This window comes from Podarcis melisellensis (assembly GCF_964234715.1).
Source record: "Podarcis melisellensis genome assembly, chromosome: 3".
Taxonomy (NCBI): Eukaryota; Metazoa; Chordata; class Lepidosauria; order Squamata; family Lacertidae; genus Podarcis; species Podarcis melisellensis.
The window spans coordinates 41399056-41415111 of record NC_138530.1 but is presented as its reverse complement, the minus strand read 5'-3'; the positions used below and the strand labels follow the sequence as shown (position 1 = coordinate 41415111).

General features: G+C 41.4%; 1 long non-coding RNA gene across 1 annotated transcript; it reads right to left on the bottom strand.

Moving 5' to 3' along the window:
• Positions 1-5426: 5426 nt before the first annotated feature.
• On the bottom strand, positions 5427-10632 carry LOC309366472. Its single transcript, XR_014166716.1, has 3 exons — positions 10251-10632; positions 8901-9057; positions 5427-5592 (listed from the first exon to the last, which is right to left on the bottom strand). It is a non-coding gene; the product is annotated as an uncharacterized lncRNA (long non-coding RNA).
• Between the last annotated feature and the right edge of the window lie 5424 nt (positions 10633-16056).

The following is a 16056-nucleotide window of genomic DNA, read 5'->3' as shown; positions in this document are numbered from 1 at the left end:
ACAGTTTCAGGTTAAGAACGGACCTCCAGAACGAATTAAGTTCTTAACCCAAGGTACCACTGTACCCTCAGAATTACATTGGGATCAGGCATATATGAATTGCAAGATCTGAATCTACCCTGAAATGAGCCCATGTGGAATCAGGTGGGAAGAAGTTCACTCAGCACCATCTTAGCCCCGGATGGTGTTTGAACCTTGGTCAAATTGCAGTGGAAGATTGGGTGGCTTTCGACACATAATAGTTTCTCAGATAGTTCTTCACAATAATGGAATTTAACTCCCAAGGTGATCATTCAGAAATATGGATAGTCGAGCCACAATTCAGTTCATGTTTATTCATGCATATGTCCCATTGAAGGCCGTCTCACTGACCTTTGTATCACTATTGGCAGGACTGCACTCCAGGGGTGTGGAACACTTTGTCTATTAACAGTGCTATAGAAATGATTAATTGTGGCAGAAACGGCAATAGCCAGGACCAAACTGCTGCAGGAAAATAGTCTGTTTTCCAGGTAAGTGATCTTGATTAGCATGGCTATAAGAAAAGGTGGTGTGCCTCATTCAATCAACTACTTATTTAATGGTTGCAATCTTTATCATCCTTTATGATTTTTTACAACTACAGGTGCTTAAAGGAACATCGGTCATGTAGCTAACAGGAGTCATTCAGCAGAATTGCATTTAATAGCTTAGTTTCCTTGGCCCGAGGAGCCTCACTGCAAACAAAAAATGGTAATCTAGCAAAAATGGCTATTACAGTGGTATCTTGGTTTTCGAACGTATTGAAAGCTGAACGTTTCGGTTTTTGGACGCCGAAAACCCAGAAGTAAATGCTTCCATTTTTGAACGTGCCTCAGAAGTCGAACAGCTTCCGCTGAGTGTTTTTCTGTTTTCTCCATTGACTTTGCCACCTTTGCGCCTCAGTTGTCGAACGTTTCAGAAGTCGAATGGTCTTCCGGAATGGATAACGTTTGACAACCGAGGTACCACTGTATTAATATTTTTAGTAGTAGTAGTAGTAGTAGTAGTATACCACCCTGCACCCATAGATCTCAGGACAACTCATGACCCAAAGCTATGTTCTACCTCCACTGTTGGAGGCAGTATGATTCCTGGACTCATGTCCTTCTTGGGGGCATCTGGTTGGCCACTGTGAGAAGAGGATGCTGGATAAGCTGGTCCATTGGCTTTTCTTAGGTTATTAAGATGGTCTCTATGTACATATAGTTGGTGCTCAGTGATTGCTGTTGAGCAGAACTGCCCCCCTTTCAAATGTTACCATGCCTTCCTCAACCTGGTCCCTTTCCAGTTGTTTTGGACAGCAACCTTATCAGGCCTTGTCAGGATGAGGCAGAAGGAAGTTGTAGTCCAAATGAACTGGAGAACACCAGGTGATACCCTTTTCTCATTTCCCTAGGCTTTTTAGATCATTTTGAATGTTAACATTTATCTGCTCTGTTTTGCAGTTGTGTTATTGGTTTGTATTGCTTTTATTCTAAGCTGCTCTGGGAACCCTTACGAGCTAAAGAGCAGTGTCTAAAAAATAAAGATAAATAAGCCATGGCATTTCCCAAAGTGGGGGGAAAGACTTCTTAAATGTCTGGGACAGATGAGCTGTTACCTAAAAGGGAACCTGTGAGATATGAAACCCTGTGGACAAACTGTTTCAAATTCCATTTCCTAAACCCCAACAGTGGATTTCAAAGGAAATCTGTCTTATCTGTTTGAATTTTGGCCAGTCCCATTGGCCATTCAGATGCTTCTGCCTGCCAATTCCCAGTCCTGAATGCATATGTATGTTTGGCTCACTCTTTCTCTTATGGCAATACAGCATGAGGTAGCCTTGACATGGCAGGATCACTTGTTTTTCTTGTGGACATGAAAATAGTTGGCCCAAAATGCTTACAATATTACCCAACTGTGGCACACTCACACACAAACAAACACACACACACAGACACACGTACACAGGGGATGGGGAGACATGGCATTCATGTAAAGAGGACTCTCTTACACTGCTATATGATACACAACTACCTAGGAATAAGTCCCACTGAAGTTGTTGGGCTTTACTTCTTTCAAGATTACACTCTTAAGTATATATGAATTTTTTTTGAATGGTCACCAATAGCAATGGACAAATCTGTCAACTTAGGTTTCTCATTTATCCATTCTTGAAGTCGAGTACTTCACATATCTATATCAGTTTTCTTCCTTCTTTTTGTTTACAAGGTCCACATGAAAATTCACCAGCATCTCAGAACAGATTTCTCATAATATCCACACTTTTACCAGCATTTTTGCTGAGAGATGCACATTTTTGAAACAATTTCCAGCAATGCATTGAAATATTTTCATTAATAGATGCATTTTATGTCCACCTTTCCATAATATATGCATTTTTCGGTTGGAGAACGCCATTCGAAAATTCAGGGAAGTATGAATATCAAAGGAGAGCTGCATTTCAGATTGTGTATTGTTGCAGAAAATGCACCTGAGGTGCAAACCAAAATCTTAAAATGGAAATTAAACCATTGTATTGTATTGCTGTATTGTTATACCGTTGTGTAGTTAGGGAAGTCACTGGCACCATAAGGATTTATTTGGTATGGGAACACTCTTGAGCCTAAGGCTTGGGGATACTTGAGGCCACCATTAGGACCTGGTGTAGACACCTTGCTGAATGTTGGACAGCAGGACCCAGGTGCACATATTGGGTTCACATATCTAAGGCTCATTTAGCAAGAAGGAAGAATCTTCTCCCAGTTATTGGCTGGGACCATTCTATCTGGTAGCTTTCAAGGCCAGGGGTGTGGAAGAATGCTTCCTTCATACACATAGATTTAATTCCACCTAACCCAATTATTGGGGACTCAGGTGGCGCTGTGGGTTAAACCACGGAGCCTAGGACTTGCCGATCATAAAGTCGGTGGTTCGAATCCCCGCGACTGGGTGAGCTCCCGTTGCTCGGTCCCTGCTCCTGCCAACCTAGCAGTTCGAAAGCACATCAAAGTGCAAGTAGATAAATAGGTTGCAATAGATACTCCGGTGGGAAGGTAAACAGCGTTTCTGTGTGCTGTTCTGGTTTTCCAGAAGAGGCTTAGTCATTCTGGCCACGTGACCCGGAAGCTGTACGCCGGCTCCCTCGGCCAGTAAAGCGAGATGAGCGCCGCAACCCCAGAGTTGGCCACGACTGGACCTAATGATCAGGGGTCCCTTTACCTTTTACCTTACCCCAATTATTGATTTGGCTTATTTGCAGAGTGTCTGATCAGTTAAATTTAAATAAATACAACCTTTCCCCTCCAATAAGGTGTGTTGAGTCTTCTTTCAGAGTGTGCTGGCAAAAATTAACTGACATTACTGTAGTTGTCACAGAAGACATTTCTATTTGTCTCCTTTTAAAAAGTACAGATGTCTCAATTCTATCTCCTCGTAAAAGGCCTGGCTATTTTACATTTTGCAAACTTAGTTGATAAAATGCAAATCACTTTCTCCTTCTCTTCAATGTATTATTATTACTTGCTACTTCTGCCTGCTGGCAGCAAAATATGTTGCTGTTTCAGCAAAAAAGAAAAGAAAAATAAGAACATGAAGCTTCTAAAGATTATGCCCTTTCTTATGAGGCTCATGTAAATTATATAGTTACTATAGCTATCAGCGACTTATGAGTGCATTTTTCTTTCTTTCTTTGTTCTCTCTGCGCCAAATAGTGGTTGATATCTCTGCTTATATTACTCGAGAATGCCTAATGAACACTAGTTGCTCTGCCCAATAAGATTTTGCCTAAATTCTTCAGCAAGAGCAAAAAACAGCTGGTAGTTTTCAGAAGGAAAGCAAAACTGGAGTTTCTGTTAGCAGATATCATTTTCAAAACTTTTTGAGTATATTTTATTAGGTTGCTTCACACGATACCCAGAAGCAAATGTGTGTTTGCTCTCGGTTGTACCTGTGGGAGTGACCCATCGACAATCAGGGCTACGTGGCATAGGCACCTCCAGAAGGCTCATGTTGGAAACCCTCATTTGAAGTACACTGAGAATGAGGAACAAAACTGAAATCCTCTTTCCCAGCAGATGAATTTGTGTTAGAAATTGTAGGACATATTTTGGCATAGCATCCCTAATTCTTGTGAGGGGCTGTTTAGCCGGGATATGTTGTAAGCCAACTTTTTTATTTTGGAGAGGGTGATTCCTCCTTATTCTACAGAGTGGGGATCTGAACTTCTGCCCCCATTAGAACCACTTTGCCACCTGTCCTTTCTTCTTGATAGCCCTGTTCTGGTTACTACTGCATCCTCTGACCACCATGGGCTTTTCCTTGATCTTTCATAATACTAGAATCCAGGGTCAGCCAATGAAGCTGAATGGTGGGGAATTCAGGGTGGTATCTTCACACATGTGGTATCTGCTACCACAAGATGTAGCAACATGGCTTCAGAATGAGATTAGACAAATTCCTGATGGATAAAGCTCTCAGGAGCTACCAGTCATGATGCTCCCCTTGATGTCTCCAAATACCAGACTTTGGGTTCCGATAGCAAAACAGAGTTATTGATCTAGATCCCAGAGGCTTCTAATGGGCCACAGAGAGAAACAGGGTGCTGAACTAGATAGGCCTTTGGCCTGATCCACCAGGGCTCTTCTAGTGTGGTCAGCAGTAGACAACATAAGCATGCGAGCAGAATTGAAACAAGGTGCTTGGCTGAGGTGAGCTTGAGCTGTGCCTTGCAATAATTTGAGCAGGGGAGCTTACATAACGGACCACTCCCACCTCACCCCTAGACAGATTTTTTGCAAGTTGGGGGTGGTCGGTGTAGATACTTTATATGGAAAGAACCATTCAGTTATTACATGTTTGCACCTTGGCTCAGAGGCCTTTGGAGTTGCTTCCCCATAAAATAATTATTCTTGCACTTTAATAAAAATATGCAGATTATTCATCTGCACAAATGCCATTTCAGTGATGGCATTCAGGACCAAATTATCTCCTATGCATATTTTAAATTAATCAGGGGGAGAGGGGAGTCATTTTATGGATGCTTAAGATGCCCTTTGTTTTTGTGCTTTAACTAGGTTTTCTCTTCTGAAGTTCATATTTGTGACATTGTGGAACTTACATATGCATTTGTTGACTGACAGCAGAAACACTTGCAGCTGCAGATATTAGCATCCCACTCCCCCCCCTTAATTGTCTTGTTCCATTCATTTGTGTGTTTATTTTCATGCAAAGTTGTTTCTTTGTGTTGTCTTGTACTTAATTCCTGGCCTTATTTAAAAGCAGACAGTTTTCATCTTAATCAGCTGGAGATTTTTTGTGTGTGCACACGTGTTTCATTAATTTCAACCTTTTGCTTTTAGTGGCTGGTGTATTTTTTCTGAACATTGTTTTTTGTCCCTATAAAAATCTGCTGGCTAGGAGTGTGTGTGTGTGTGTGTGTCTATGTGTTTGGGAGTGAGCTGCTTCTTACTTTCCAAAATGGCAGCTAATGCTTTTAACTGTTTGGTGCCATCTGCTTTTGTTGAGCACAAACCAGAATTAAAAACACTCCCATCAGAGACTGCTCACAAAAGACATCTGCTGAGCATATAACTGTGGGTAAAAAAAGAAGTACCAGTAAATAAAATGCTGTTTTGTTTTTTAATGGGATCAGAAAATGATCAGATACTCATATTCAGGTTGCAGGACACCTGTTATTACTGATGTAACAGACTCAGAAGGCATTCAGCACCTCCAATATAGATTTAATCTCTGCAAAATATCTCCAACTTGAATGCTGAGCTCATAGTTAGGACCCCAGTTCATAAGTTTGCAAAACTATTCAGTCATATAGAACATTATTATATGCAAAGGACCACCCTGTCAATGTTATGTGCAGCATGCATTTGGCACCTCTTTGCCTTCATAGCCATAGAACAAGAAAACCAAAGGAGGAAAATGTCTTTAGAGTGATAAGACGGGGCAGAGGCGTCTTATATTCAATTTACACCCAGAATAGGATTGCTGTTAAATTGCTTTGCACTGACACAGAGTGACACAGTACCCAAGGTTAATAAATCTATGCTGGTGAATTGATACCATTGTGCATAACCTTTACAGCCATGCTGAAGTGAACCTTCTGCTCCCCCCCTTTTTTGCTGCACCTTCCCTCCTGCTATAGGGTGGGTTTTGTTTTTGCTAGTACAGTGGTACCTCAGGTTACAGACGCTTCAGGTTACAGACTCCGCTAACCCAGAAATAGTACCTTGGGTTAAGAACTTTGCTTCAGGATGAGAACAGAAATTGTGCGGTGGCGACGGGAGGCCCCATTAGCTAAAGTGGTACCTCAGGTTAAGAACAATTTCAGATTAAGAACAGACCTCCGGAACGAATTAAGTTCTTAACCCGAGGTACCACTGTAATCCTTTCAGGAGCTGAGTAGATTTGGAGAAGGGGGAGCCCTTGACATTTCTGATTTTATGCCTACCCCACTTTTGTTGTTTAGTCGTTTAGTCGTGTCCGACTCTTCGTGACCCCCTGGACCAGAGCACACCAGGCACTTCTGTCTTCCACTGCCTCCCGCAGTTTGGTCAAACTCATGCTGGTAGCTTTGAGAACACTATCCAACCATCTTGTCCTCTGTCGTCCCCTTCTCCTTGTGCCCTCCATCTTTCCCAACATCAGGGTCTTTTCCAGGGAATCTTCTCTTCTCATGAGGTGGCCAAAGTATTGGAGCCTCAGCTTCACGATCTGTCCTTCCAGTGAGCACTCAGGGCTGATTTCCTTAAGAATGGATAGGTTTGTTCTTCTTGGAGTCCATGGGACTCTCAAGAGTCTCCTCCAGCACCATAATTCAAAAGCATCAATCCTTCGGTGATCAGCCTTCTTTATGGTCCAGCTCTCACTTCCGTACATCACTACTATATGCTGCCGAAGCGAGCACGCCTACCCCACACTACAGGGTTATTTTTATTCTTTCTCTCTCCTTATTTGTTCAGTTGGCATTCAATGCTGGCAGGTAATGAAATCTAAGAACTTAATTGACAGACACTTTGAGGCATTATGGGCTTTAAGGGCACTCCTGATTCACATTCCACTGCCTTTGACTTGTGGGGATCTTTGGGGCTGTCCTTTAGGCCTGGCATGCTGGGACCTAGGTGTGCATGCTGGGTACACATACTCAATTCTCATTTAGCAGTTAGGGAGAATTTAGAGATAATTTTCTCCCAATCCCTGGCTGGGGAGCCAAATCAAACCCACCTGCCCATACTTACATAACTTGGCATAACTTCTGTTGTCATATTTGAATAACTATTAATCTTTTTTTTTAGAGTAATATTTATTGAGATTTCAAAAAATTACAAAAAATAAAGAAAAAGAAAACAGAAAAACAGAAAAATAAAAACAATAAAAAAACAAGTCAATCGTTCCATGTCTCATCTTTCATTTGCTTGTTTCCTTGACCTCCTCACACCTCCCTTTTTTGTATTCTAGTTCAATTAGTTATTTCAGCAAATCCTTTCCATCTTTGTTTTTATCTTAATAATTTATCTTAATATATTGTAACTTTACATTCTCACCCATTAACAATCCATTTTTACTTAATCCTTTATAACATTACTGCTAAAACCACATAACTTCATTCCAGCATCCTTCTAACATTCCTTAATTTTACAATGTTTCTGTAAATAATCTTTAAATTTCTTCCAATCTTCTTCTACCGACTCTTCTCCCTGGTCTCGGATTCTGCCAGTCATTTCCGCCAGTTCCATGTAGTACATCACCATTATCTGCCATTCTTCCCGGGTGGGTAGATCTTGTGTCTTCCAGTACTTTGCAATAAGTATTCTTGCTGCTGTTGTAGCATACTGAATAACTATTAATCATTGCTCTGTCTGTCAAGTCTTCTTCTATGGTGTGTTGGCAAAGTGGAACGAGAGTGCTTTGTAACTATCAAAAGAAGTCCCTCTGTTACCAAACACAAGGTATTAATTAAAAGGCAAACTCTTGGATGGTGATTTTTAGATTCAGAGAGGATTATCAATATTGATTCCTAGAGCTGAAATTCTTTCTGACAAATCAGACTACGAAGCAAACTGCCTGCATTACTTAATTGCATTCTTTCTTTCTTTTTGCAGCAGTCTCATGTGAACTCCCCTTCATTTCTCCTAAATAAGCAAATGATTTATTATCTATATAAATTCATGTGCATGAATGGGCATGTTCTATTTCAGTCCCGCATAGTCCCTATGAGAAGACTGTATCAAGTCTACAAAACCTCCATGAAGTTTTTCAGAGAGTCATGAAGCCTTGCCCTGAAGAATTCTCTATCCCCAGTGCAATGTGCAATATATTAAACGAATGCAAATCTTCTCTATACCCATGCAAATTGAGTGCGAGAAAATAACTTTCATTTCACCATTAGGAACTGATATGTGGGCTTTGCATAAGCATAAATAGGGATACAAAATACAAAGCCAATTGAAAATCATCCTCGGGATGTTCCAGATGAAGAAATGAAAATTGCTCCTTGATTGCTACAGAGCTTTAATGGAGTCTGCTCCAAGCTCTTTCCCCCACTTCCATTCTGTCAAGTAACAATTGTTGCTACAGAGGATCAGCCAAAGGCATGACTCACTCCTCTAAATGGAAGAAAGCTAACCTTGGCAACCTTTATTATGCAGCTCATTAATAATGCGGTCCATAATTTGAAATGGCAGGACAATTTGTCCCCATGGAAATAATCCCAACGTAAATTTGTTTTGTGGTAGCCAAATCTTGCAGGGATCCAGTATCTCAAGTTTCCATACCTCAGATTAGGTCTTTAATTTACCTACACCCAAAGCATTTTTAAAAGAGGGATGCACCAATATGAATGGCATAGAAGTGAGAGTTCTGCTTTGAAGAAAAACCCTTCTCACCAAATAAGAAATTACTAGTCCTCTCTGAAATCTCGTTACATCTTCATCGGCTGAAACAAAGAGATACCAATCAGAACCAAGCAGGAAAAATAGAAGTGCTGTTCTGTTCAGATGACATTCAAAGAAAAATGCTTGAAATGTAGGTTTTTGAAGATCTCTGTGGGAAGACAGGATTGTTAGAGCCGAAGCATAAAATCTCATGCTGAGCACAGTTTTCCTGGTTGGAAACACACAAACACTCATATTAAATCAATAAGCCCAGAAGTTATCTAGAATACTTCAGTCAGAAAAAATAATGCTGAAGATGCTATTGAACTTTCATAATCCTATTTACTTGAGATTAAATTCAGCGTTAAAGTCTTCTTTGGATTCTAATTTATCTTTCAGATCACTTGAATAAGTTGGTTCTTACTTGATGTTTTCCAGACCTATAGTTATGAAAACCTTTAAAGCAGGGAGGCAATCCGTTCATAGGAGTAACTGAAAAGGTGACTTAAATGTGAAAGAATTAAACTGAAACCTTTTGTTAGACAGAAATTGGCACAAGCTGCTGGCAGGACAACTGGTAGTTAATTTATAGGTGATGGTTTAAAACATTGTTTTCTTATTACTTTAAAGTTCAATCTTAAATAGTTGTAGAGTGACATTCAAAGATGTTCAACAACTGCCTGCTCTGGCTTGAGTCAGCAGCGTGGAAAAGAAAGAGGAGAAATATGCTTTGGGGAGGGAACTTAGTTCAGTAGTAGAGCATCTGCTTTGCATGCAGATCCAATTTTGGATCCTCCCACTGCCCAAACTGGATCTGCCTTTCCACAAAGGAGAGTTGCCCCACTCCCTTGATTATTTTGGTTCCCTTTTCTGAACCATTTCCAACTCTACAATATAATAATAATAATAATAATAATAATAATAATAATAATAATAATAATAATATCTTTATTATCCCTTTTGAGGTGAGGTCCGCCAGACCCAGATATGAATTTGCGTCAGTCCGTGGCAGCTGGGGCAGGATGGGCCAAGGAGTGGACCTGGCTGCCAAAGTTGTTGCTCTGGTCTGCCCCCAGGGCATTTAAATAGGCCGGCACCACTCTTAGCAACGCAGTTGGCCCGGGATGTCATGAGACAACATCATGGAGAAGGAAGAAGACCCAGAGAGAGGGTCCTCATGAGATTGTTTATGATGCGGTACAGGAGCACTGGGAGCAGAGCCACAGGGATCACCAGGATTCTCTGCTTTTGAGGAAGTGTGCTAGTGGCAAGGAGCAAGGCGCAGGCTCCCTGAGCAGAGCATCGGCAGCATCGAGCCCTCAGAAGAGCTGAAGGCTCTTGGCTTGTTAGCCGCCCAAGCACCTTGGTGTGTTGGTTAGCTCAGGCGCCTTTAGAGGAGTCCTGCTCTGGTGTTCTTTGTCTTGGTGGATTGGCCGTGTGAAGAGGCAAGAGGGAACAGCCTGTCTGGTACTACCTTCCAGAGGGCTCCTGTTCCAGTGTGATCATTAGTGGCACTGGTGAGAGGGCTCCTGCTCCCTGGGGAGGGGGTGCTGCAACTGGGTATGCAAGTCCATTGATGAAATCACAAAGGGTATCATAACATGCACTTGTTCAAGTCGCAGTGAACAAAGTAATCCTGATAGTGTTCCTTTTCACTATTCAAGTATTTGCAGAGACCATCTCTTGTCTTCAAGATCCTGAGGATTACCAATATAGATGAGAACGCTAATGCTGTTGGGCTCTCCCATTTGTTTCTGCGGGGATATTTTATCAATTATTCTTGTTCAGTTTTTACCCTTGATGGGATTTTGCACAGAAAGTTGCTTCGCAAGCATTAACACTTGCTATTAAATCATAAATCTTCAGGTTTTCCTCATTCTGTTGGCTTTTAGTCTATTGCTTTTCAGGTACTTGCTTCCTGTTTTCCAAAGTTCATTTTCTACCTACATAATCTCTTTTCTTTACGGATTTCAGATTCTTTTCAGCTGGCTTGCTGACCCACATTAGCATCTTCTGTCATTTTGTGACACAAACCACCCCATAATGAACATGGATCATATTGAATGGTGCTTCAGGTACGTCTCCTTCCGCCGTGCGTTTTCTAAACTGTCACTGCATCTAATCCATTCTCAGCTAATCATTTGGCATTCACATCACGTTTCTGGCGTCCAATTTTTTGAGCGCATCTCCATGCATATTTCAGGTCTGTCAGGAATATGACGGACTGCCTTTTATTCACTTACTGAGGTACACAGAAAAAGCCCTTTTCACTTTTGATCTGAAAATTTGCTACAATTAAGTTGAGACAGGAACACAATCAAATGACTGGTGCAAAACACAGTTAGTGACAGCAGGCAAAGTACTTTTTGCCAGTAAGCATTAAACTTGGGTTTTTAAAAAAGCTGCTTCTCAGAGTGACTTACTGGGTTGACCGAAAAAGACACAGGGGGAGGAAAAGATTCATGAACAGATATTAATCATGATTCAATTAGCAGTCAAAAAGGCCTTTCAGCTTGTGATAAGGGCTTCCCATGTTTACTAAAGTTCCAAGTTGCTTGAAGACTGTGGTTATTAATTGCTGTTAATTATTATGTGTACGGTAGGTATTCTAAATTGTAGTTAATTCAAGCTTCACCACTACCTTGGAGCTGGATGGTTGTCAGTGGCAGAAGGGTGAACTTGAGTCCCAGATTTCGCTATTCACTAGCACAGAGTCTCTGCAGCTGAATGCAGATATTCTTAGATGTGTGTGAATAATAAGTGTTTGGTGGCTCTCCACATTTGGTGGTCTACAGCTCCCATCATTCTTGACCATTGGCCTTGCTAGCTGGGGCTGAGTCCAACAACATCATGTTGCTGCAGGCATTTTTTGTTTCCCTCTTCCATTTCTGCCCGAGGGGATATTGCACACACTAATTGTTTGTGGGCAATAAACCATCCTGCAAGGGTGGCTGTTTTGTGCAAGTTATAGGAGGAAAATATAGAGGAGAGTTGTTTCAACATTCTTTTCCCTCCGCATGTTTCTAGGGAGGACAATACATTAAAATGGAATATGGAAATTTGTCTAAGAATGGATGGCTAATGGAATTAAAAGGTCTTATAACAGCTGCTTAGGGTACTCTGGCCTTCTGGCTGAATGTGGTGCTGAAAGACTTCAATTATTATGAAATCTCCAGCAGTTCAAAATAAATCATTTAGGCTACTGCCAAACCCTGTGATTGTTCTATATAACAGCAACTGAAGACAGACTATCTGAAAAATGAATCAAATCAATAGAAGACAGGTAACATTTAAAAACAACAACGACAACAAACACCATCACAATACTAGGGAAATTGTGTTAGTAAATAAATATTCATGATTACTAGTTATGTGAATGCATTCATTCATTAGGGCAGAATTGTAGGGAAATCATGGTAATAGTTTGGTGTATGTAGCCATTCCCAAACTTCATTATTATTAATAAAACCCTGATTTAAATGTTGTCCAACGCTTAGCATATTTCTGGATATGCGCACACAAAACTGCAGGCATTTGGGGCTAAGGTACTCTACTTCTTTCCAACCCACAAAATGCATCAATAACTTTTTACTCTTTTTTCTGATCTTAATTATTTCACTTGCTTAATTTGTTAATCCATGTACGGAAGCTACCGCAGAAGGGTGCTCTGAAGCGTACTAATGCCATATTTGCTGTCTCTGCCTTTGAAGCCAAGTGCCCTGGCTCACAGCAGATACCTGAGGCTTGTTAGTCATGCTCTTCATTAGTCCAACATTCTCCTGGGATTAGCAGTTGTCTTCTGCCCAACCTCTTTCTCGGTGGAGATGCTAACTGCCCATTTAATTGCTGCACCAAACCTAGAGAAATGCACTCACCCTGACAGGAGTTCCTAATGCAGATTAAACACAATTATTTTTTTTTAAAAAACACCCAATATAAACATAAGAGGACATTTAGTGCTGTCGCATCGTGTTAATAGTAGCACTCAATTACAGTATGTAACTGTGTGTGTACACAGAAATGTAATGCATAAAAACGGGCACATCTAGGCCAAACTTGTGAATTAAATGCACTAAGAATGGGAATGAAAGCTAAAAGGTGCTGTGTATGAATGATCTGGCCCTTCTCAGCTCCATTCAAAGACCCTCTGGTCCTTTCTGCCAGAACTTCTTCCACCCCAGTCACCATGACTACAGGCTTGGCTGAGGAAGACACTCTGGTCCCCAGCTCTGCACTGCTTTACAGGCATCAGCCAATTTAGGTGTGTTCAAATAACATGTAATTGTCCACATGTGAAACCCAGAAGTAGCCCCCAAAAGTCATAAAGACATCATAAAAAGGGGGCAGAACAGGGTGAGGGTGGCAAGGACTTACACATGCTCCACCGACACATTGTGTAGCATTAATTTGAGAAGCACGAATTAAATAATTTCTCATTAAAATGTAGGAAAATACATATCTGCATGCTATAATGTAGTGTGGGAAGAGGAAACTTGAAGGCTTGTTGAATGCTGGAGTTACTGCTAGTTTAGAGGCTCTGGCTACCCCCTGTAGTGTTACAACCTTAATAAACAATTGGAAGCCAATATTAGTCCTGCTTAGAAGCTAGAGGACGATGGGCCACCCTTCCCCATCTCCTTCCTGGCAATTGTGCAGAAGGTCACAGGTTCAATCCCTACCAGGTAGGGCTAGGGGGGAACCCTGTCTCAGACCCCTGAGAACCACTGGCAGTCAATGTAGTCAACACTGAGCTAGATGGGCCAACAGCCTGACCTGATAGAAGGCAGCTTCCTATCTACAATTGCTGGATTCTGATAGATATTGCAAAGAGCACTTATTCTTCTACTGTTGGAAGAAAAATGTGCAATACTTAGCATCTCCAGTTAAAATGGGCAGGGAGCAAGAGGTGATGGGAAAGATCTCTGCCTGAGATGCTGGAAAGGTTCCGTTAGAGTAGACAATATGGGCTAAACAGACCAATACTCCGACCTGTTATAAGGCAGCTTCCTAGAAACATATGGCTTCTAAAGCAGCTTTCTTTGCTATGGCTACTTGTCCCCATTAGTCTTGCACTTGTGGGTCAGGTTAGGATCAGAATTCACAAGGATCTGATTTCTCACATCATAAAACAGCATGCAAACATGGTGCTCTCTCTCTCTCTCTCTCTCTCTCTCTCTCTCTCTCTCTCTCTCTCTCTCTCTTAAGAAACATTTTTATTAAAGATTTCTTGGTTTACAAAAGTATGTGCAATGTCTCTTTTTTCATGTTACATTTTCTACAGATCAGTTTCATTTGTTGAGACATTAGTGTTACATTAGGAAGAAAAGGGGGGAAGAGGTGGCAATGCTTCTATTCTACTTAGTGTATGTGTGGGGTTTTGTGTCAGCATCGCTTAGTGAGAGAGGTTGGGACTTTGATGTAGTTAGTCAGGGCCAGCCTGCCCAATGAGGGCAGGCAGAATGCCAAGTGTTAATGTCCCACAGGCACCCAGTTGCTGGTAGAAAAGTGGTGGCGGCAGCAATAGCTTCTGGTGAGATCTCACTGACATCTCAGGATCTCACTGAAATGTCAAACGACCTCAGGTCTGCCACTGCTGCTTCACATGTGCTGCCTCACAACCTAGCTGTTGGCGACAGAGCAGCAGCACCTCCCCATTTCACCTCAGGTGACAAAAGAGGAGGTACCACCTGTGTCATTAGTTCATACATTGAAGGTGAAATCTTATATACTTTAGTTGCAATGGTTGCAGAGCTCTAAGTTTTAGCAGAAGCTCAGTTATCATTAAAAACAACAACAACAATTGTACCCTACCCATCTGACTGGGTTACCCCAGCCATTCCGGGTGGCTTCCAACATATATAAAAACATAATAAAACATTACACATTAAAAAGCTTCCATATACAAGGTAAGACTCCTCGGAAAAGATCCTGATGTTGGGAAAGATGGAGGGCACAAGGAGAAGGGGACAGCAGAGGACAAGATGGTTGGACAGTGTTCTTGAAGCGACCAACATGAGTTTGACCAACTGCGGGAGGCAGTGGAAGACAGAAGTGCCTGGTGTGCTCTGGTCCATGGCGTCACAAAGTCGGATACGACTAAACAGCTAAACAACAATACAAGGCTGCCTTCAGATGTCTTCTAAAGATTATATAGTTACTCATCTCCTTGACATCTGATAGGAGGGTGTTCCCCAAGGTGGGCACCACTATCAAGAAGGCCTTCTGCCTGATTCCCTGTAGCTTCACTTCTTGCAGTGAGGGAACTGCCAGAAGGCCCTTGGTGCTGGACCTCAGTGTCTGGGCTAGAAGATGGGGGTGGAATGTCAGATGCAGCACCAGTATGGTAGAGATGCTGGAAATATAGATATGGTCCTCTGGGTGATGATAAGGAAAATAGACAACAACAATACAAAAATAGGATTTAAGCCCACAGATAGCAATTATAAACTTTTCCTCTTTTTTCAAAGGGGAAATGTGTCAGAGCAACCAGGGAAAGGCAATGCAGCATAATGTGTATATACAACTGATTGTTTCATATGTCTACTGTTATGAACATCAGAAGGCCATTTCTAAATGTTTCATTTCTGTTTCACACTGGGATTTAATGAAGTTGCTTCACACCAAGAAATGTCAAAAGTATTACTTAAAAACAACAATATAAACTTAGCACAAAGCCAGGATGGCTGTTCCAAGCTCACAACTTTCTGTAATAGCCTCTTCAAGCCCTCATTAAAACCTAACAGCCACTCTATTTTATCTAGTCTATCTATCAAAAGATCTTTTTAACAGAATTCTGCAATTCTAGAAAAGCACTGCTGTTCTAAATTTTTGTTTTAACACCCAATTGCCCTTATGTCTCTGTATTACTGCTTTAACATCCGTATTTTCTATAAGCGTGTCATTTCTTCAATGTGCTTGCCATTCAGCTGTGCCCCTTTCTCTAGCTTCAGAACGAAGCAATCTGAAGCAGAGCAGAGTGTCTGAAGAGAGTGGTGGCATTTTGCTCTGCAAAAAAAATGACTAATGTTTTCTTATGTTTCTTGTAGCTGCCTGATTATATGCTTTTCTCTCTCTCTCTTGCTCCTTTCCTTCCCCTCCCAGTGTTTAGAGATTTCTATGTGCCAAATTCTAATATTGAAGTAAACTTTATTGAACTACAGAGTCATCC